Below are 7,189 nucleotides of genomic sequence, written 5' to 3' on the forward strand. Positions count from 1 at the left end.
GGGGTGGGGGGGTGAAAAGCCGCCATTGACGAACAATGGCCTCTATACAATGGCTTTGAAGAAGACAAGTCCACTTGTCGAAACGTCGGCTCGAGCACCCACCCCCTGTTTACGGATTTTTTTCATCGCAAGCTTCCATCTTCCACTTCCTGCCGTTTTTATAGCATAGCTATATATTGTATAGTATAGCAAGGGGTCTAAAAAAGAAGGGAGGGTGAGGAGAACGGAAAGGTAGAGGGAGAGTATAGCATAGTATAGCGGACGCTAGTGGAGGAGGGAGGCGGGTTGGAGGTTAGATACATGCAGGTGGTCAAATGGAGAGAAGGTTCCTTCAGTGCTAAACCATGCCCAAGCTCGCCTAGCTTTGTATCACTTTGCATTGCATCGTTGAGGCTTTGCATCAGCTCCTTTAAACAAAGGTCTTTACGACCATTGTAGTTTAGTCAGATAGAGCCACGCATAAATTGTAGAGGTAGGCGAGATCGTATCCCAACGAGTCAGCTGCTAGCCTTCCTTTACAATTTGTTGCTATCGCGCATTCATTGCTTGGTATTTGCGGCGAAACTTTGATTTCTTAACTGCAAAGGAGTTTAAGGCACCGCCCTGTCTTTGTCTCATCTGTGGCGTTGGGGTCACGCAGGTCCCGCGGTTGATACACATAAACAGAGCCAGCGCCTCCTCTATGTTTCTGTGCCTGGGCGAAGGAAAGGAGTGCAATGGGAACCGGCAGTCGGCGTTAGTGCGGCTTTCAGCCGGTACGCGCCGCCACCGTAGTAGATCCTGAATCGCGTCGTTGCTCGCGAAAACAAATGCCATGGCTGCATTCGAAACGGCTGTATGGTTCAGTTTTCGGCTGTATTCGGGTTGTTTAGAGTATAATGAAATCTTGTAAACGGGAATCATGATGTACTTGTTCTGGGCAACCAGCTCATTTCAAAGGCATGTGTAGTTCGCGGCTATTTGATCGAGACGTTCCCGCGTCGTCTGCTATACCGATACGAGAGAGCGCATGCCATCGTTGCGCGGAAGATTGTTTTGTCACCGTTACATTCCCTTGACTGAGAGTCGGTTGTCAATTTTGCTTGCGTATATATACACGCACACATACAAATGCACGCACAAACATACATAAAGTATGGATGAAACCCCCCTCCTCCCCTCCCCCCCTGAAAAAATTTCTGGCTACGCCCCTGCGCAGCACGGTCATGTTTAGTGATACTCGCCATGCTGGGTTCAGTTGTTACTTCCGGCTGCTAATGTGAAGGGTAGTCTGCAAAGACACGACGCTACTGCATCCTGCTTAAGCCGCCGCTTCTTATATTCTATGAAATCTCGGAGTCATAAATGACGGCTACATACTTTAGTGTAGTTTCAGGATGCATTAGGAGACCAATTATCCCGTCTAATTAGTGCAAGCCACCTCTCCCGAACACCAGCGGTAGCTGGTGTTCAGAACACTTTATTAGGGCGAAAGCCTTAGGTGCCTCATCAAACGTGAAAATTGACCGTCGGTGGCGTCAACACGAGCGATGCAAGAAATCATAATTACGTGATGACATTATCATATGACTTCACAGATAACAAAATTCTGTGACGTTACTGTGACGTCACGTAACGTGACGTCGTCATATATCCTCGGTTGGTCAAAAATCTGAGGTACAGAATAGTTGCAGCGCCTCCGATCCTTAAGGCTGTATGAAAACCTCGTTAGATGCAGAAATATCTCGGAGAGAGGCACGGGTGTTCGATACCTAGACTGGGAAGAAACTGATTTCGACTCTCAGTATTCTTAGGTGAATCCATAAAGGATCCTGTGAGTTTTTCTTTCTTCATCAATGAAGCAAAATAAAAAGAACCGTGATTTCTTTCCGGTCCATTTGCAGAGTGGAACACAACAGTATGACATGCTAAGACATGCGAATGACGTGGTTGCAGTAGCCTGAAATAGAAAATAAAACGCGAATGCTATGAAACTCAAATACATGTAGTGAACTGGCAGCACGGCCTGAAAGACTACCGGTGCAATACGCACGGTGGGGATGGAAAGAAACGTGGACTTGTGGCATCTACATTTCTTGCTGTTTCGATTTATTTTCAAGTAGTTGCAGCCTGGATGATTGGTGAAGGGACGGAGTCGTCCATGATACAATCAAAGACCATCTAGCATCTTTTTGTTGCCACCACGGTCAGAGCGTGATGAAAACAGCGCGCCAGTATGTTCGCGTTTCTTTCCATCCCCATTTACCCGTGAAAGCCTGCAAAAAGCACGAATGCAATTAAACTCGGGTGCAAACTCGAACTCGTCAGCTTCGTAATACGCACGGCTGTTCAGCGCCAGCCTATCGTAGTCTACTCGCACAGCGCCCGAGGAGAGCGTTCGCCCAGAAACTGAAAAAATAGAGGAGGCGATGACCAAGCAGGCTGCACGTTTGGAACGTCAGCGTCGCCGAAGAGCCAATTCGTCTCTCCGAGCCAGCGCATGGACAGCGAAACGCAAGCCTCGAGAATTAGACACAGACGTCAGTCTGAGCACTCTTTCCAACACCTTATCATCATCGTCCTCATCATCATCATCATCATCGTACAAAGAGGGTTCAACTTAAATTGAGGACGACGCAGCGAGCGATGGAAAGGAAAACGATAGGTGTAACCTTAAGAGACAGGAAGAGAGCAGAGTGGGTCAGGGAACAAATGGGGGTTAAGGACCTCATAGTTGAAATCAAGAGGAAGAAATGGATATGGGCCGGGCACGTAGCACGTCGGCAGGATAACCGGTGGTCATTAAGGGTAACTGACTGGATTCCAAGAGATGGCAAACGCGTGAGGGGGACAGAAAAGGAGGTGGGTAGATGAGATTAAGAAGTTTGTAGGTATAACGTGGCGGCAGAAAGCACAGGACCGGGTTGATTGGCGGAACATGAGAGAGGCCTTTGCCCTGCAGTGGGCGTAGACAGGCTGATGATGATGATGATGATCATCATCATCATCAACCTGTCTACGCCCACTGCAGGGCAAAGGCCTCTCCCATGTTCCGCCAATCAACCCGGTCCTGTGCTTTCTGCTGCCACGTTATACCTACAAACTTCTTAATCTCACCTACCCACCTAATTTTCTGTCTCCCCCTCACAATGGAACAATCTTGGCATAGAACAGCGCTTTGCGATAGGTGGCGAGACACTGGAAGTTGTAGAGGAGTACGTCTACCTAGGACAGGTAGTATCCGCGGAGCCGAACATTGAGAGTGAAATAACTAGAAGAATAAAGATGGGATGGGACTCATTCGGCAAGCATTATCAAATCATGAATGGTAGTCTACCACTATCCCTCAGGAGGAAGGTATATAAGAGCTGCATCTTACCGGTTCTTACCTACGGAGCAGAAACCTGGAGACTTACAAATGTGGTTCAACCTAAACTGAGGACGACGCGGCGAGCTATGGAAAGGAAAATGTAGGTGCAACCTTAACAGACAGGAAGAGAGCAGAGTGGGTCAGGGGAAAAACGGGGATTAAGGATATCATAGTTGAAATCAAGAAGAAATGGATATGGGCCTGGCACGTAGGACGTCGGCAGGATAACCGGTGGTCATTAAGGGTAACTGACTGGATTCCAACACCTTATATCCCACCCCAGTAACATGAATGATAAATCGGGACATGCGTGCCATTTCATTTACTGCGTCATCACACGCATGATAAGGGAGCTGTTGGGATGCCACGTTGACCATTTATTTACAATGCTACCTACTTCAACCCTCCCCATGTGGCCAGCTGAAGCCTCGTGTTCCTTCCTGTCATCCATGAGTTTTGCATATATTGAGTAGAAGAGATTTCGTACTGAAGAGGCGAATGATTAAAGTATTACATCTTCCACTATGCGAGAACTCTATGCAGCTCTCGTTATAATTTCGTTGCTCAGCAGCTAAACGACGCTTCTGAGCCTTCCGCAACAAAGACTCTGTTTGGCACAACACGTGAATGAATTACAGTACTATTTTACTCTGCTATGCAGAGATGTGTTCAGCTGTCCTTATCAATACGTCTAAGCAAGAGTTCTCATCGAGGCCTCCGGTATCCGGCGACTGCTCATTGAAGCCATAGTCGTAAACGTTAGAGTGTATGTTTATCCTATTCTACCGCGATGGTTGCTCAACTAAATCATGCTGCTTCTCGCTAACTACGCCGTTGACACGTCTCTAGAACACGATACCGATGATGGATGAATAACCTTTTTGTCAAAACATTGCCTCTTTTTGCAAAGTGTCTATTTAGCTTTCAATGGCAGTAAATATTTCATCCTTTCTTTATGCGCAGAACTACGGAATACAGCAAGTGTTCGACTTCACAAATATTAGAAATCGTAACGTCCGCTGCAGATGGCCGAATAAATGTATTCGCAAGAATCAGCCACAGCGTACACAACTGCAGACGCAACTGCGTCGCATTACTACTTAACTAGAATGTTTATACAGTGAAAGAAAATTTATTAGCCTGTAGGCACGCATACTACAGTGACACACACATTGCTACGGAAACATAATACTGCAACGTGTCCTTCATTCGATACAACGCGTTCGGTATAAAGAAAACAAAAGAAAAAACAATACTCGATGCCATGCCTGGTTAAGCCTCTAAGGGCGTCCCAACTATCACGCAACACGAATGAAAAACTGCGTTACGCGAAGTAAACCTAGTTTTTATTGTTCTCTTTCATTCTTTCGCCTCCCCTTTCCCCTTCTCCAGTACAGGGTGGCCAACCAGAATTCTTCTTGGTTAACCTCCCTGTGTTTCCTCTACCTTTCTCTCTCTATCTCTCTCATAGTACACTGGCGCAGCCACTACTATATTTTTCGTTCCTGAAGTCTACATAAATAGTCATAATTATATTTGTAACTCGACAAGTACTCACCTAGTTAACAAAATGTCAATGAGGCATATGAAGACATGTTCAAGTGACATCCAAGTGCGTTATTTTCCACAACGTACTACTAATTGCGCGCTCATTCTTTCCGGTTGATAAATAAAGCCTGCGAAATTATAAAAGTGATACGTGACAAGACTGTTGCGCGCATCAAAAAGCTGCGCTCTCAAACAGGCTCACTGTGCGGTAGCCAGTATGAAGTAGTAGTAGTAGCAGTAGTAGTAGTAGTAAAACTTTATTGTGTACAGAAACCAGACAAGCTAGAACCTTAGTGTTCCGCCGGGAATATGGGCGTGAAAAGTGTAGTCTGTCCGGCAGGGTGGTGCCGCTATTCCAAGGCCCCACTGGCACGAGCCATCCGTTGAGCCCTTGGAACAGTCGTAGCTGATCTTTCAAGGCCGGGTTAGACAGCGACACCTCCCATTCGTAACATGTGCCATTTGTTTTGTGCTCTCTCCGTGCTCTGCACACTCCCACGTGATGTGAAAAAGTGCTGGTGTTGCTCCACACCACGGAGATAAGGTGGAGAGTGTGCAGAATTTTAGATGTGAAGCATCTTACAGCGGACTTCAATCCGCTGGTGGTGGTGTGCGGCGTGACCACCCTTGCTACGCATGCGCAAGCCCTCTCCACACACCACCTCTCCCTCTCCACTCGCCTCACCCTATCTACTTCCCATTTCCCCTACCCCTCTTCCCTTTCCTCTCCCCCTCCACGTATCCCTTTCCCTCTCTGCCCTCCTCCTGTCCCCTTTCTATCTCTCCCTCCCCCTCTTCCTTCCCCTTCTTACCATTCCCTTCCCCTTCCCCCTCTCCACTTACCCTCTCCCATTGGCCTCTCTCCCCTCCCCTCTCCACTCCCCCTCTGAAACGCGGGCTGTACATGCCGAAACGCTGCTTCGCATCGCCCCATGGTGCCATTTAGCAGGAGATGGTGTGATTTTCGTAAGTGTTCGTGTGTAGTCTTCGTAGCACGGTCGCCTCAGCAGCGCTCACTTTGCCATGTATTGCTGGATAGATCTGTCTATTTCCTCTATAGTATCTTAGAATAGTAGCGTAGCAAGGGTCTAGGCCGGTAGGGTCTTCTCTTGCAGAGTAGGTGGTGGCTTGGTGATTTGTAAAGCCGCGAAACGCCTCGTACGCATGCCGGTTCCTAGTGACGCCCTCATGCCCCGGTGCCCAGGTCACAGACTGGACGTATTTAACATGAGGGTCCCATCTAGTCCCAAGAAATATTCCGAGCGCCTGTCCCCCAATTTTCCCTTTAGATAGTTTCTGCAAGCCTTTTGTGAGTCGGGATTGATGGTTCATGGAACGTTTCGCGTCCATCCCTCTTTTATTGCAAGGCCTATGGCGACCTCTTCTGCTTCTGTTGTACAGGCACGATCTGTTAAAGCGCAGGCTGTAATTTTCCCTCTACGGTCTGTGACTACAGACACAGCCTTCCTTGCATCGGTCTGATAAGGCGCAGCGTCAGTGAATCGCGCCGTGTTCATATGTTTTGTGAATGTATTCCGCCCTGGCCTTTCATCTCCCAGCATGCAGAGTAGGATTCATGTTCTTTGGTATTGGTGATAGTGTGTATCATTGCCTAAGTTGTTTTGGTACCTCTTTAGTTTCTTGCTGTTTTGTATAACTGCATCGCGCCCTGGTTTTGTTACGACTGCTATGCCAGTTGGGGTCTGGAGAAGGCAATTTTCTCGTGCTTGTAGCTGTGCCTCAATTATTTGTTCAATTGTGTTATGAAGAGAAAGCGCCAATAGCTTGTCGTTGGAAGTATTCCGCGGTAATCTTAGGGCTGTCTTGTAGGCCATTAATTTTCTTTGGTTTCCATTCTCTTTCTCTTCTCTTTTCATATTATGACACGTAAGGGAGTATGTAATAGGAGTGATGACGATACTTTGACCAGCCGGAGGGTATCTTGTTCTTTCATGCCCCTACAATTGTATGTTATGCGCGAGACCATGCGTGAAATCTACTGTACCGCTGTTTTGAGTTTATTTAGTGTGTGCAGACATCTTTGATTAGCTTGCAGCCAAGTACCTAATATTCTTATGGTATCTTTCTCCGGAATGATATTTTCTTCTAACCTGACTTCCAGCTTTAGACTCGCGTCCGTCCTTTGTGTGTTTCTCTTTGTGAAGCGAATAAGTTGATACTTTTCCGCTGAGCATTGCAGTCTCCGTATCCTTGTGTACTCTTCTGTAGTTCTAGCTGCCTATTGTAATCTACCTTCTTTCTCCGCTAGGCTGCCTTTAATTGTCCATACTG

The sequence above is a fragment of the Rhipicephalus sanguineus genome, unplaced genomic scaffold, assembly GCF_013339695.2.
Source record: "Rhipicephalus sanguineus isolate Rsan-2018 unplaced genomic scaffold, BIME_Rsan_1.4 Seq8980, whole genome shotgun sequence".
Taxonomy (NCBI): domain Eukaryota; kingdom Metazoa; phylum Arthropoda; class Arachnida; order Ixodida; family Ixodidae; genus Rhipicephalus; species Rhipicephalus sanguineus.